The 16722-nt window shown below is 39.1% G+C and overlaps 1 pseudogene across 1 annotated transcript; it reads left to right on the top strand.

The window, feature by feature from the left end:
• The first annotated feature begins 8072 nt into the window (after positions 1–8072).
• On the top strand, positions 8073–15377 carry LOC308515421 (zinc finger protein 830-like; annotated as a pseudogene). Its single transcript has 2 exons — positions 8073–8145; positions 14374–15377. The product of its transcript is annotated as a zinc finger protein 830-like (transcript).
• Positions 15378–16722: the final 1345 nt, after the last annotated feature.

Raw genomic sequence — 16722 nt, 5'->3', positions numbered from 1 at the left:
TATAGATTATTTAATTGAGTTTACTGATTAGACTAAAAACCTGTGTCTGCTCTGCAGTACCTCCCTGTAATCCTAATCAGAGTGTTTTGATAAAAGTCAGAAGGTGGGTGGTAATTGAATGGAATGGTGTGAGTTGTCAACAAATGTGCATGTCAGGTTACTGAGAGCAAGAGTCTATGCCCACAATTTTCTTTTTCCTCATTGTCTTCTTGTACTTTTATCCCAGTATTTATTCTCTAGGTCTTGTGATGATTTAATTCTATTTATAATATTAAGGGGAAAATTCACTATGACAAGATACCTTTTCTTCCTTTTAAAATAATTAATGTGTCAACTCAAGTTTTTCTAATCATATTTAGAATCAATATAATTATTTTGCTTATTAAGGAATAAAATTTAAAAATTAAAGTTGAGAATGAGCATGAATAGGCATATATCCTGCCCAAACCAGATCTTTCTCCAATGTATGGACAATTTGAAATACAAAACCAGCAAGGAAGAGAGACAATGAAGGGCATATTAATTTCCCAAGGCTATTGTTACAAACTTGGTTACTTAAAAACAACAGAAATTTATTTTTTCACAGTTTTGGAGTCTAGAAATTCTAAATCTAACAGGACTGTGCTCCCTTTTGCAGCTTTAAAGGAAAGTCCTCTCCTTGCCTCTCAGATGTTGCTGGTTCAGGCATTCCTTGGCTGTGGCCACATCACTATAATCTCTGCCTCTGTGGAGATGTTGCCTCCTCCTCTTCTCTATGTCTCTCAGAACACCATTTGTCTTTCTCTTATAAGGCATATGTGATTCTATTTAGTCCCACTGGGATAGCACAGGCGAATCTCCTAATTCAAAATCCTTACTGTAATAACATTTACAAAGATCCTTTTTTCTAAATGATGTAACGTTTACAAGTTTCATTGATTAGTACTTGAAATATTTGTATGTTCATTACCAAGATTTTTTTAATCTTAAAATGTGAAACATCTCATAAAAGGCATGCTCATAAATGTTCATAGCAATAATAGCTAATTGAAAACAACACCATAGCCATTAAAAGGAGAATGAATAAACTCATAGTGACATAGCCATATAATGGAATACTACTCAGCGATATAAAAGTGAACCTCTGCTCTACATATTGATTATACCACTGTATCAGATCATACTGATAAAAAAGCAGCAAGACACAGTAAATACATTATACAACATTCCATGATATGAAGTTCATGGAAAGGCAAAATAGATCAATAAATGTAGAAATCAGAACAGTAATTAGTTGGAATGGTGAAGCAGATAAGGAGATTGAGAGGAAGTGGTTTTGAGAGAACATTCTTAAAATGATAAAAAATTTTCTATATTTTGATGGGAGTGTTGATTAAATATGAATATGCATTTCTCAAAACTCATAACGCTGTATATATATTTAAGATTCATGCATTTATCACACATAATTATAAATCAACAAAGTGAAGAAAGAGCTGAACTGAGATGCAGATTTCTGAAGAGAGGCAGAAGCCATCAGCCTACTTCCACTGCAGGTGCCTCTTCAGCTGCGTGCCTCTATGGTCATTCTCCACACTCCACACCTGGCGCATGATCTCTGGCATATGACAAAAAAAATTACTGCGGCAATCACAGGATACATCTGGATTTCTCTGTCTTATTAAACATTTCACTTCCGTGCTTCTCTTTTAAAATTGCTGGCTCTTCAAAATATTCCAAGAAGCCATATTCTATTGCTTTTACTGCTGGCAGTTTATAAAACTGCTGGTTATCCAATATATACTGAGAGTTTATATAATCTGTTTACAACTGACTTGAAGCAAACCACAACCTCACTCCCCCATAATATCCTGGTAAATTGATAGTTGACAGTGGTTGTCTCATTGAATCCATCTCCTCATATTTCTGACAAAATTTACATAAAAATCCTATAGATTTCCATTTCATAACATTATGCTTTCACTTCTTTGTACACAAATTTATAGTTTCACTTGTTTTCACCCTACCTAGTCCTATGACCTAGAATATGTCTTTCATTTATTTTCATCTCATTATTTTTGATATAAATTCAACATGTTGTCAAGTGACCTTTCCTGCCCGAGTCCTCTGACCCCAGCACTAAATAAGATTCCTTTGTGTACAGAGTACCATTCTTCTTGTTTTTATTGAAAATGTTACAATTTTTATTTAGAATGGACAAGTCAAAGCCTATTTTATTTTTTAAAAAAGAGAGCTATACTGTTTTGTACAAAAAAAGAGATGTCACCAATAACAAAAGAATTAAGAAATATAGAGTATACTGAGCTTCAAAGAAAACATATATAGTAAATAAGATTCAAGTAGCTATTAGAAAACATAATTCTAAAAACAACAAAAGAATTAAAATTATTCCTTTATATTGTGTGGGGCTGGAGGATTAGGAGTGATTAGCTAATAGAAGTTTGTTTTGAATTGCTTGCAGTAAATGTTTTAGGGAGGATTCAGAGACCCACCTCTTCATTCATTGTAGCAACTGAAAATCTGTGTGAGCTCTGAATTATACACCGAGGAGTATCTACAGGGATTTAGTTGGGTTAGTAAGTGACAACTTCCCAGGACTATGAAATATGCTGGAAATAATTTGCTAAGAAGTTCCTTGAATATGAAGTGGCTTTAATAAGAGAGTTTGATGAATAAATGAATCAGAAAATTGAGGGCTAAATTTTCCTTATATTTCAGACATATTTTCAGTGATGGTAAGGTCAAAATATTTGGATTATAATTTGAGAACCATCAACTATTGAGATAAAGACTATCTAAACCAAGTCATTGCCAGGCACTACACTATAATCATGAATCCCATTAGTCAAATGCAATTCATGGGTCTAGAGCTCACATCTGAGAAAGAAAAACTGAGTTACACTTTTGTTCATACTCCGCAAATGTGTAGATCAGCAAGAACATTGTGAGATTAACTATAAAGAGTGCAGAAAATCATGTCTACTAAAAATCAACTAATCAAATTATTTTAAGTAAGATCAAATGAATTTAATGTTTTATAGAATGTTATGTAGATTTTTATGAAATAAAATAGGTTTACAAGAAGCATATATATTTTCAAATAATTGAAGACTATTTTCTCTCTGGTAAGATCTTGTACTGCTAATTTAATGATTGCTGTGATCATAAGTTGTTATAGTTTTCTATTTTTTTTAAATATATATATTTTTAAATATATTTTCATTGGTGTCAGAAAGGTAGGGAGAGAGAGATAGAAATATCAATGATGATAGAGAATCACCAATTGGCTGCCTCCTGCATGCCCCACACTGGGGATTTAGCCTGCAACCAGTGCATGTGCCATGACTGGGAATCAAACTGCAATCTCCTGGTTTATACAAGGTCGATGCTCAACCACTGAGCCATGCTGGCCGGGCTTAAGTATATTTTAGAATGATAATATTAACATATATCTAGAGCAAGTGATTGCCCTTGTAAATGTCATCCATAATAGGTATTTTAGCTGTAAAAGTGTTGGCATCATCATATATACATAATATTTTTACATTATATTTATTCATACATGCAAGTCTATTGTGTACTACTATGTCACATGCACTATTCTGGGCAGTGGGCATAAAATAGTGAATATAAGAGATAAGGTATGAGCCCTGACTCTTCCACTTGAAAAAACCAATGCTCTCGCACATACAAACATACGACATATATGAAATAATGGTTTGCATGAGGATGATGAAAAACCCACAAACAATTTCCTCCTTCATACTTACTTATTGTTTATTGATTTAGTTCTATCTGGTAAATTGTCTTAATTTAGCCCATCAGCCAAACTAGATACTTCACATTCAATTTTGATAGTAATGCAGAAATATAGTTTTTGTTTGTTACATGAATTCACATACTATCTTCTCTTTTCCTTTCAAATAGCCCTTTGTGTGTGTAACAGTAATCACTTCATCATTTTTGTCTCTTCTATGGATTAGCAGAGTAAAAAATATGATTTAGAGTTGCTCACCTAAAATACAAGTTTATTATCTGGAAACCTGAACAAGTACCTGCCATCTAAACATAATCCATACTCTAATATCAGATCTTGTCTTTCCTCTGGCCCATTTGCCTTTATTTCTGAAAGCAAATTCCTACTGGAGGTGCACCAAGGTGAACACTTCCCAGGTGAAAACACAAGATTATGAAAGGAAATCACATACCCTACTGCTCATTTTTTGCATATCTGAAGGTTTATTTGGCTCTGCATGAGTTATCTGCTGCAGAAAAAAAGACTATTGAGTAAAGAATGTTTTACATTTTACATGTAAAATATAATGTTTAGGGCAAAGTATTCTGCAATTTTGAATTTTATTTTGTAAAATATAAAACATTTACTCAGTTATTCCCTATTGGTGACTTATCAAGTTGACCTTACCAGACTTCTTTTTCCCCATATTTTCATAGTAAAAATTAACCATAACGAATATTGAGAGGTCTTAAACATTTCTAACCACTGGTTATCATGGCACTGACAGTAATCCTATCTAATAAAAGAGAAACATGGTAATTAGCTGTACATCCGCTACCCTTCCCATTGGCTAATCAGAGCAATATGCAAATTAACGGCCAGCCAAGATGGCAGCCGGCAGCCAGGCAGCTTGAAGCAAACATGAGGCTTGCTTGCTTCAGTGACCGAGGACTCCAACGTTCCCCCCTGCCACTGCCGGCCTCTGAGCTTGCAGTTTGAAACATTGTTACAAATGTAGAAGCTAAACAAAATCCCAGAAACCTGTTTTCAGCCAGCCGGGATCTCAGAGCTGGAGTTGAAACAGTCTTTTGATTACAGAACCCAAACAAACCAGATACCTGCTTTCAGCAGCCAAGGCCTAAGAGCTGGAGTCAAGCCTTAGAGCTAAAGCTGGCCCAGAATAAAAAAAAACAAAAGGAGTAGTTGAGAGCTTCAGTCACACACCAGCCTGAAAACAGCCCTCAGGCCCTCACCCATACTGGCCAGGCACCCCAGTGGGGAGCCCCACCATGAAGGGTGTGTAACCAGCTGCAAACAGCCATCATCCCCGCATCCAGGTTGGCCAGGCACCCCAGTGGGGACCCCCACCCTGATCCAGGACACCCTTCAGGGCAAACCAGCCAGCCCCCACCCGTGCACCAGGCCTCTATCCTATATAGTAAAAGGGTAATATGCCTCCCAGCATTGGGATCAGCGGAGCCGTGAGGCCTCCTGGCACCAGGAACAGCATGACAAGGGGCAGGGCCCAAACCCCCTGATCGCCCTGCGGCTCTGTGTGTGACAGGGGGCGGAGCCACAACCTCCCTATCCGCCCTGCTCTGTTTGTGATAGGGGAAGGCGCCCCAACCCCCTGATCAGCCCTGCTCTGTGCTTGATGGGGGGAGTTCCGCAACCCCCTGATCACCCTGCGGCTCTGTGTGTGACAGGGTGCGGCACCCCAACCCCTTGATCGTCCCTGCTCTGTGTGTGACAGGGTGTGGCTCCCCAAACCCCCCCCCCCCCACGGGCCCTACTCTGTGTGTGACGGGGTAGAGCCATAACTTCCCCATTGGCCCTGCCCTGAGTGTGACAGGGTGTGGCGTCCCAACCCCCTGATCGGCCCTATTCTGTAAGTGACAAGGGGGACCTCCCCAACCCCCTGATCGACCCTGTTCTGTGTTTGACAGGGTATGGAGCCCCAACCCCCCTGATTGGTCCTGCTCTGTGTGTGACATGGGGTGGTGCCACAACCTGCCCATAGACCCTGCCTTGAGTGTGACAGGGGGCGGTGCCCCAACCCCCCAATCGGCCCTACCCTGAGCGTGACTGAGGGTGGCATCACAACCTCCGGATCTGCCCTGCTCTGTGCATGACAGGAGGCAGCGCCCCAACTCCCCAATCGGCCATGCTCTGAGCCCGACCAGGGGCTGCACCTAGGGATTGGGCCTTCCCTCTGCCACCTGGGAGCAGGCCTAAGCCAGCAGGTAGTTATCTCCCGAGGGGTCCCAGACTGTGAGAGGGCACAGGCCGGGCTGTGGGACCCCCCTGCCCCCCGAGTGCACAAATTTTTGTGCACCGGGCCTCTAGTCTATATATATAAAAGCCTATGCAACCAGAAAGCCAGAACAACTGGAACGACCAGAATGACTGGTCACTATGAAGTGCACTGACCACCAAGGTGCAGACATTCAATGCAGGAACTGCCCCTGGTGGTCAGTGCGCTCCCACAGCCAACCTCCTGCACTGCCAACCTTCCCTGGTCCCTTCCTGTAGCTGGCCAACCTCCCATGGTCCCTCCCCTGTGCAGCAGGCCCCCTGGCTGGCAGCCTACATGCCGCAGGAAGGAAGGCCCCAGCCAGCAGCCAGTAGTAAGGCCCTGGCCGGCAGCCAGAAGGCCCCAATCAGCCCTGATCACCAACCAGACCTAGAGTCCCCACCCGTGCATGAAATTTGTGTACCAGGCCTCTAGCTAAAAATATAAACATGTTCTGTCAATCTTTTAGTTCTTGTAAATTCAAATACAGAAACTAGTTACACATACATTAGAATAAAAATTTTCACAAAATAAATTGACTAACACTTCCTTAATTCATTGAATATTAGAAAATTTCAATTTATTGACTGAACATTATAGTAAGGTTGCATTAAGATAGACAAAAGTAGTCTTTTAAATCACATAAACATTTAGGTTAATTTACTTCCAAACCATAACATTTAAGCAGAGGAAAAGGAGAAGAGAGGGAACTATTGGTAGGTTTGCCAAAGAGTATTTGTTAATATAAAAACAAATATATTTGAGAAAAAAATTAATATTTTCTTTTCATTAAAAATAACAATGCACACCAGGAAGTTCATGTATACATAGGAGTAAATAAAGGTTTCCAGGTGAAAATACTGGAGTAATTATCAGAATTTTCCCATGTAATTATTAACTATTATATCAGTTTGGATGTTTTCAACTGTAAATAACAGAAACTCTGGCCAAAAATGTTTTTAAAATCATTAGCTCTCATTACAGGAAGTCGAGAGAAAGACAGATGCCATAGATTGTTGATTCATTAGCTTAATGATGTCATCAGTTTTTCTCATCCTTTTGCTCTTCTGTTCACAGTCTGGCTCTATCCTAAGGCTGGTTTCTCCTGGGATTATAGGAAGCCTATCAGCAGCATATGAGAATATTTCTCCTTACTAATATCCAGTGAAAGTTTCTCCCTCACCAGGGAATGTGGTCTTTCCCCTGAATATGAAGAACTAGGATTTCAATAATGAGGAAATGTGTTTGGTTGGCATGTGCTTGTTCATTTAAAAAGTATAAACCACCATTGGAACTGAGGATGGAACCAGTTTCTATGAAATGGGCTGACTAACATCTGAACATCTGAACAAATTGAGGTTTGGTTAAGAAGGAGAAAGTGGGAATTGATTCAAGCTAGGCAAACAATCATGCTTCTACAACTGTGGGTCTGTCAGTGATCTTAAATGCCTTCCTCATCAGCAGGAGAGCTCACATGTGGTTGTTGCTAAACAGATGTTGCATTGTCCACCTGATGGGGAATTTGAAGTACCCATCCCTACCATAGATAAGAAATAAAGAAAATTTGAGTAGTGAAGAGTAAGTATTACCGTAAACTGCTGGCAAAAACTTCCTTGTGACCTTGGATTTATTAATGGCCATGGTGGGCACAATCAAAATGTGTATGAGAAGCATAACCAAATAATGTGTTCAGTTTCATAGAGGTGCTGTGGACCATAAAACATAATCCATGCAATCACAAGTAATTTCAACATACTAGTACACCAAATCCTTTATTTACACTTGTCAAATACCATGAAGAAATTATAATCTCTAAAAATGCCTATCATGTTTCCCTTATTTCTCTCTGCCTTTATGTATTTTGCCACTCTTGTCTTTCCCATCAAACTGACAGAATTCTTCTCCTTCCACCAGCCTGTGGCACTTTTAGTCTATCCTTTCTAATTGCTATTTATTTGGAAGATGGGGAGAGATGCCTATATTTTTACATTTAAAATTTCTGTTCTTATGACAAAATGATTAAAGGGTAATTGAATTGCAAGAATGCGAATCACCAAAAAATTAGTTCCATGCTCCCTGTTCACCAATAAGATCTATCCCAAAATAATGAAAGCAGGTGAAATTTCTGAACCGTTATAAGTAGAATGAGATAAATTATGCAGAATGAACATGATGTCATACTGCTGGAAATTATGTAATTAGCATACACATACTCATGTTCTTATAATCACAGGTGTTTCTTCCTTTTAATTACACTCAAAGTTAGTGAGGGGATGAGAGAGCAAGCAGGACAGGACCTCTCATATCTAGCTGCTGAGAGGATGAGACTGTTTGTAGGTTAAAGTTTTAAAGTTGTTCATACCTTTTCATCCTGTACTTTCACCTCTCTGAATCTAACTTTATAATGTGAAAAGACCAGCCACCTTTTTCTTAATGGCATTCATAAGTGTAAAATATCTTAGTAATCTAAATATATAATACAAAGCTAATTATTAAATATAGCATAGTACATTTGTGGAATAAAAAAGAATTTGGCTATTTAAATGGTATTTACAACCACATTGTAATGATGGTTACAGTAAGGGGCTAAAATAACCTGAGTTCTTAACAATAATATTTAGCTCATAACTCATCTTGTTTTGTGAGCTAATAACATTTCCTATTTTGCTAACTTTATTTGAATGGAAATTTGTTGATATGTTCAGCCTAAAATATTTTAAATGATTAATGGACCTAATCCACTAGTACATTAGAAAAATACACATTATGACCAATGGATTTACCCAGGAATTCAAGAAAAGTTCAATATAATTCTCCCAATTAAAAGAGTAAGAAAGAAATGAACCTATGATCATTTCAACATGTAATTTTTAAAAAATATATATTTTATTGATTTTTTACAGAAAGGAAGGGAGAGGGATAAAGAGTTAGAAACATCGATGAGAGAGAAACATCGATCAGCTATATCCCACACATCCCTTACTGGGGATATGCCCGCAGCCAAGGTACATGCCCTTGACCAGAATCAAACTGGGACCCTTCAGTCCTCAGGCTGACACTCTATCCACTGAGCCAAACTGGTTAGGGCTCAACATGTAAATGTTTTAAATTTTTTTTATTTATTTCAGAGAGGAACAGAGAGGGAGAGAGAGATAGAAACATCAATGATGAGAATCACCGATTGGCAGCCTCCCATATGCCCCACACTAGGGACCAAGCCCACAACCATGGCATGTGCCCTTGACCAGAATCTGAGCCAAATCAGATAGGGCACATGTAAAATTTTTAAGTAATTATTCAAGGCCCATTCCTAAATAAAAAGAAAATTATTGTAGTAAGTTACAAATAGAAGAATTTTAATGTGATAAAAATGCAGCAAATATTAGAAACATTTTCTAATATTTTAATAATCTCTAACTTTCTAATAGTTTTTAATTCCAACCTTTGGAAGTTTGACATAAAAGAAAAATATCTGCTATCATTTAAAAAATTAGTTCTAAAGTTGTAAAGATTGAGATATAACTATCATTTTCATTAGCTATAACTATGAATTCAATCAAATGGAAAAAACAACAATATATATTAAGAATTCAAGCTATGTGTCCAGATAAAGGTACAAAACTAATGCAACAAAAACATCAATGAAACAATTCAGGAAATGTGTGTAGGGGGTGGTAAATTCATAATAGCAATAAAACTAGAAGGCACTTTTGATCTACAAAATGTCATATTTAAGGTCTCTATAAAAAAGTAATTGTTACCCTTAACATATAGACCTAAATAAGGATATTTTTAAAAATGAAAAGGTATATCATGTCATAGAAAGAGGAGAAACAATAGTTTATGAGTATCATTTTCCCCAAAATTAACTTTAAATTAAATGCTTTCCCAATCAAAATCTCTGTGAGAAAATAAGATACTAATTTTAAAGTTCATCTGCTGCAAAAGCAGTTAGGGTTTTTTTGAAGTAAACATTAATTATCCTATATAATAAAGAGGTAATATGCAAATTGAGCATCATACCCTCACACAAGAGGGCCACCCCATGTCATCACAAGAAGGCTGCCCACATGTGGTCACAAGCTGGCCGCCCCCATGTTGTCACAATATGGCCACGCTCATGTCATCACAAGATGGCTGCCACAAGATGGCCAGCAGGGGGCGGGGGGCAGTTGGGGGAGATTGGGCAGTAGGGGACAAGTTAGGCATCAATCAGGCCAGCAGGGGAACAGTTAGGGGTGATCAGGCTGGCAGGCAAAAGCAGTTAGGGGCAATCAGGCAGGAAGGCAGGTGAGTGGTTGGGAGCCAGCAGTCCCGGATTGTGAGAGGGATGTCCGACTGCCGGTTTATGCCTGATCCCACAGGCATAAACCGGCAGTCGGACATCCCCCAAGGGGTCCCAGATTGGAGAGGGTGCAGGCTGGGCTGAGGGACAAATTTTGTGCACTGGGCCTCTAGTGCTAAATATAAAAGATAATGGAAGAAAAATGTCATCATGCTAAAAGTAATAATTACCGGGTAGCAAGAGAATGAATGAGCCTCGTTTTCTTATAAAGATTTAGATTTTCACCCAGGCAGTGTTGCTCAATGCTTGAGCATCAACCCATGAACCAAAGGTTGATATTCAATTCCCCATCAAGGCACATGCCTGGGTTACAAGCCCAATTCTCACTAGGAGGTGTGCAGGAGGCAGCCAATTGATGTTTCTCTTCCATCGATGTTTCTATCTCTCTATCCCTCTCTAAAAATCAATTAAAAAAAGATTTAGATTTAGATTTAGATTTAGATTTAGATTTAGATTTAGATTTAGATTTTAGTATATACATATATATGTATGTATAACTTTATTTTCAATTAAAATATTATTAAATACTTTCTAAAATCAAAAGTAAGATACGGATTTAACAAATTTACTAAAACTGTTAAACACATTTTATAATGAATTGCTATGTAAAAGTGAAGCATTAAAACTAGCTACTATATTTAGAGCATCTACTGTGCCAGATAAACCCTTACATTGATATGATACTTCCACCAATAGTGAAATTTTACAGTAATTTTTCATATAGAAGAAAATAATAGATTTATCTATTTAAAATGATTTCAAATATAAAAAAGACAATCATCTAACACCAATGCCCACAATGTTTCTAGAACTATATTAGTGGTTAAAGTAACTCATGTAGATAATCATATAAGTCTGTATAAGATAAAAAAAAGATTTCAAGTTTATAGGAAGTTATATCAAAACACCTCCACATTAATTAGTGCATAATTAATACTCTCTTAGAAAGTACAGCTTACTATATAGATTTATTCAGAATTTACTCACATCTCTCTTTAAACTCTATAAACCTTTCATGTTTGGACAATTTGCAAAAGTCAAAATAAGTAAGGAAATTAATTCAGAGTGATGTCATATATAATAAGAAAGCTTACTCATACTATTAATATGCTCCTTCTGTTTTTTATTACAGTTACTAATAAACCTTCAAATATCTTTGTTCACTAAACACTTTCAGACCACTTTGTGACTAAAAATTTTAAAATAAATTGTTGTATCATATAAATATAAATAAAATGAGATATCCCTCCTATCATCTTTACCACAAAATTAATAGCCTCAAAGAAACAAATGAGTGAAGAAAAAAATTAATTATATAAAGATAAGAGATATATTTTAAAGGGGGCAAAGCTAAAATGCATAGTGAGGAAGATAAAATCTGCAGATTTTAAAAGTGTAGTAGATTAATTTAATAAACATGAGACTGAATTTGAAATAAGCAGAGACAATGGTATATGAATAATGGGCTAGGAACATGGAAGTATTCAGATATTTAAGGCTAATCAATTCATTTTTCTAATTATAGCTCAATCTGACCTCCTAGTCTAGTCAGGTTCCTTTGACAAACTATTAGATTTGCTCTCAAATACTCCAAAAGGTATCAGTGGTTTATAAAACCATCAGAAGACAATGTTAATATCAAGAACCAATAGAATCTATCATCACTAAATTATATTACAAGACTTAGGAAATAAGATGCTGACAAAAGTGTTGAAATAGACAGCAGGCAAGATCAGATGCTTGGACTAAATAATCCTATATTTTATTCAAAAGTTCAAGGAGAATATATGCATATCCTGAGCAGAACCAACAGTCCCCTGAAGACTAATCCAGAGCCAAAACCTCAAATATATTTATCTCAAAACACAAACTTAAGTAACAAAAACACAAGCCAGTGGTCAAGAAATCCTTCCTGCTTACTTTTTTTTTTTTTTTTAACACTTTTGGGGGTTATATGCAGACATATGAAAAAAACAAACAAACAAGCTTTTTTTCTCCATGTTTTCATTAAAAGATTAAAGAAGGTGAGAACTCAGACCTGTTTCAGCCACCAATCATGAGTTGCTTGTCTGAGAAAGTGTGGATAAATCATTTGTTGTGACTATATAGCTCCTAACTGACAAAGTTTTGATTGAGTACTGATGTGCAGGAAATACATAAAATACTTAAATCCTTACATTTATTAAAATATTCAATCATTCATTTCTTCATTAACATAAGTATTTTTCAAGCATCTACTGTGTTTGGCCATGCTAATACAATTTAGAACAAGAAAGTAACATTTCGGCTCTCAGATTATGTAAGGACAGTTTCTAAAAGTATGTAAGCAATTAAAATCCTAATATATAAAAACCCAGGGTCCATAACGACCAACCAAAGGCTTGACCAAATACCAGAAGTCAGTTCTGCAGTTAGTTCTGGGTTGCCGTGGCGACCCAGCACTGACTGCCAAGGAGGCTGCAGATCAGGCCCAGAGAGAGGCCAGGAGAGAGAGGCAGGGTCTGATCAGCAACCTCCATGGCAGCTGTTGATCAGCTGTTGCCTCTCTCTTCCTCTCTGGGCTTAGCCAACAGCTGCGCCTTTCTCTTTTTCTCTGGGCCTCAGCAGGGGCTGCTAATTAGCCCCCCCTCTCTGATCAAGCCCAGAGATAGACCCAGAGAGCTGACTGGCATAGAAACCAACCAATCAGAACCAAATCTGGGTGAACTGTGAGGAGCCAATGGCTGCCTAGGAGGCAGAGCTTTTGATGCTGACTGGCATAGAAACCGACCAATCAAAATCAAATTGGCTGACAGGGAAGGGTAGTTGGGGGAGAGATCAGGCCTGCAGGGGAGGGCTGTTGGGGGCAACTAGGCTGGAAGAGAAGGGCAGTTGGGAGTGAGATCAAGCTGGCTAGGGAGGGCAGTTAGAGGCGATCAGGCAGGCAGGCATAGGTGTTTAGGAGTGATCAGGCAGGTGAGAGGTTAGGAGCCAGTGGTCCTAGATTACGAGAGGGGTGTCCAATTGGAGAGGGTGCAGGCTGGGCTAAGAGAACACCCCCTCCATGCACAAATTTTGTGCAAAGGGCCACTAGTTAAATCATAATTGCAATGAGAGGGGTCCACAATCCCAGATCTGGTAAATCCTTCCTAGATGAGTTTATGAGTAATGGAAACCTGTGATCTGAACATAGTGACCATCATGGAGGTAAAAGGGTTTTCTTCCTGATGGGGATTAGAGTGGGCAGAACCAGTATGTCATCAGAGTACTGAAGGCAGATGAAGGTCACATCTACAGTGTCAGAGATAAAAGGGGATGTGCTTGTGAGATAGAAATTCTTCACTCTGGCTGGATCTGAGTTTGATATGAGTGAATAAAATTTAAAGAGGAAAATAAAGACTAAATACAAATGGCTGTGTACATGCCTATTGTACACTTGAGGAATTTGGACTTTTGAAATCAGCAGGAAGCCATGGAAAGGTTTACAGTCAGAGAGAGCTGTGACCCAGTTCTCACTTTAGAGCAACCATCCTGGCTGCAGGAGGACGGGTCACCTTCAAGCAGGCGAAGGTGGAGTCAAAAGACCACCGAATGGAACCAACAATAAAAAATAATTGTACTTTTTTTAGTTGGCATTTAAAAGCTGGATTATTTTCCTGCTTGGTCAGGTATCAACTTTTTAATGGTCTTCTAAACTGGTTTCCCACATTCATCTCCTCCGGCAACCCCTCAATTAACACCGAAGACAGTTATATTTAAAAAATAAAAATAGCCCTAACCAGTTTGGCTCAGTGGATAGAGCGTCAGCCTGTGGACTGAGGGGTCCCAGGTTTGATTCTGGTCAAAGGCATGTACCTTGGTTGCGGGCTCATCCCCAGTTGGAGGTGTGCAGGAGGCAGCTTATCGATGTTTCTCTCTCATTGATGTTTCTAACTATCACTCTCCCTTCCTCTGTAAAATTCAATAAAATATATTTTAAAAATAAAATAAAATAAAAATAAGAGACTCCCCTTAGCTCAGGTCGCAAAGATGGCATCCGGCGGTGGAAAGAGATACAGCGTCTGAGCACCAACAGGAAACACATAGAATCTCCATTTGCGAAGTGCAACCCTCTGGGCCGCTGAGTGGTGCCCTGGGTAACACCCTGGTTAAAAGCGAGCTCTGGTGGTGGACTCCAGTCCCGGGAACGCAGCCCCAGGAGGGAGTGGCCGAGCGGAAAGGCGCGAAGGAGGTTGTCCAGGGCGCCCAGAGGAAGGCGCGGGCTCCGATAGCCTGGGTACAGCCCCCAGCACCCGCTTTGCTCGCCCACGTTGACACAGCAGGGAAGGAGCCCACTAGAGCGACCCCGGTAAAGCTCAGGGACTCAGTTTACTCCCTGATGATGAAGAGGAGGAGGAGGAAGACCAGAGAGGACGCCAGCAGGCAGCCGCAGACACACAGGGCAGGGAACACTCACTGTCCTCGGGGAGGCAGCAAATAGTGGCTGCCAAAGGATTTCTCCCTGCGCATCCACCCAAGGCCCCTGCAATTCCTCATCCGCGGTCCATTGCGAAAGCAGAACTGCATGGGAAATCGTGGAAAGGAGAGAAAACACTGCGGAAACGTTACCGGGTGGGTTTTTTGACGACCCTGAGTTCGATGCCAGGGTGCGGAAAGTTGATGAGCCAAAGGAGCAGATGGACAAAGAGTGGGACGAATTTCAAAATGAGACAGGTCGACAGTCTCCGAAGCCATAGTTGCTGAAGAGGATGAGGGGAGACGGTTGGACTGGCAGATTGGGGAGACCGATCAGCAAATACAGGGCTACCATCGGGTGGAAAAACTGCAGAATCGCCAGGATGAAATAAAAAAATAAGCTTAAAGAGGTCCTGACGATAAGAGAACTGCAGAAAAGGGAAGAGCATGTTGACAGCGACCATGAGGGAGAGCTGCAGGGTTTGTTGTCTCAGGATTGGAGGGTGAAAGGGGCTTTGCTACAGGATTTGAAGGAACCAATATTTCTAATTCCTTCTGCGATTGTATAAAAAGCGCTGTCTCTCCATATCCCTGTTACTCCATTCCTGGAGGCTTGATAACCTGACTAGGTTGTTGCAGTACAGTATGAGCCTGTGAAACTAGCACTTTGGAAAGTTGGTGTAAAATACTTCTGAGGTAAAGTTTTGAAATATTTTCAGTATTACATGTTAAAATGTCAACTTTTTCACATATTTACGGATTTAAATGTATAATTTGGGGTTGGAAAATCTGTAAGCTGTAAATATTGTACATAGTTAACTATATTTACTTAATTCTGTTTTGAAATTTACAAATTATTAGAGGTAGGACCAACAGACAAGCTTTTAGATGAATACCAAGTGCATTGGGACCCCCCCTAGTTCAAACTCAAGAGGGTGGGAGAGCTTTGAATTTTTGTTTTTAAGAACATTACTCACAGCCCTAACCGGTTTGGCTCAGTGGATAGAGTGTCGGCCTGAGGACTCAAGGGTCCCAGGTTTGATTCTGGTCAAGGGCATGTACCTTGGTTGGGGGCACATCCCCAGTTGGGAGTGTGCAGGAGGCAACTGATCGATGTTTCTCTCTCATCAATGTTTCTAACTCTCTATCCTTCTCCCTTCCTCTCTGTAAAAAAAAATAAAAAATCAATAAAATATATATTTTTTAAAAAGAACATTACTCACAGATTCATAAGTCATTCATGGCTAATCAGTTCTGTTTCTGTTTCAAACACATGCTGAGGAGAACATGGTGAAAAATATATGCCAAACATGACCAGCCTCCTTGACCCAAAGTTTCTCTCAAGTAAACCAATGATTCTTGGATGTAGGTGCACATGAAGATCACTTAAGAAGCTGCTTTTTAAAAATGTTTTTATTGATTTCAGAGGAGAGGGGAGAAGGAGAGAAAGATAGAAACATTAATGATGAGAATCATTGATTGGCTGATTCCTGCACACCCCTCACTGGTGATGGAGCCTGCAACCCAGGCATGTGCCCTTGACTGGAATTGAACACTGTCAAAAATGAGTAGTAATAATAATAACAAAGGTGTATATGCTTTTTACAATATAGGTGAGGGAGGATTCAAAGTGCTTTACAAAACTCAGCCTAGTTTCCCTAAAGCCCAGGTATTATGGAGGAAAGGAACAAGAGATAAGGTTTGAAAAAGCTTTGAATGCTAGATGAAAGAATTCTTCCTGTAGGCAATGTGGGAAAAGTGGAAGTTTTTGAGCAAAAAATAATATCTGCTAAAAACTTATGGAAGATGACTCTAGTTGCAGTATACACTATAATATCATATATAGTAGGGGATATATATTCTGTGTAGAATGGATGAGCATAGGTAGGGGGAAAGGAAGCTGGTAAACTACTT

Source organism: Myotis nattereri (genome assembly GCF_964212035.1).
Source record: "Myotis nattereri genome assembly, chromosome: 3".
Classification (NCBI taxonomy): domain Eukaryota; kingdom Metazoa; phylum Chordata; class Mammalia; order Chiroptera; family Vespertilionidae; genus Myotis; species Myotis nattereri.
Note: the sequence above shows the minus strand (reverse complement) of the source record. Positions and strands in the feature narration are given on the sequence as shown.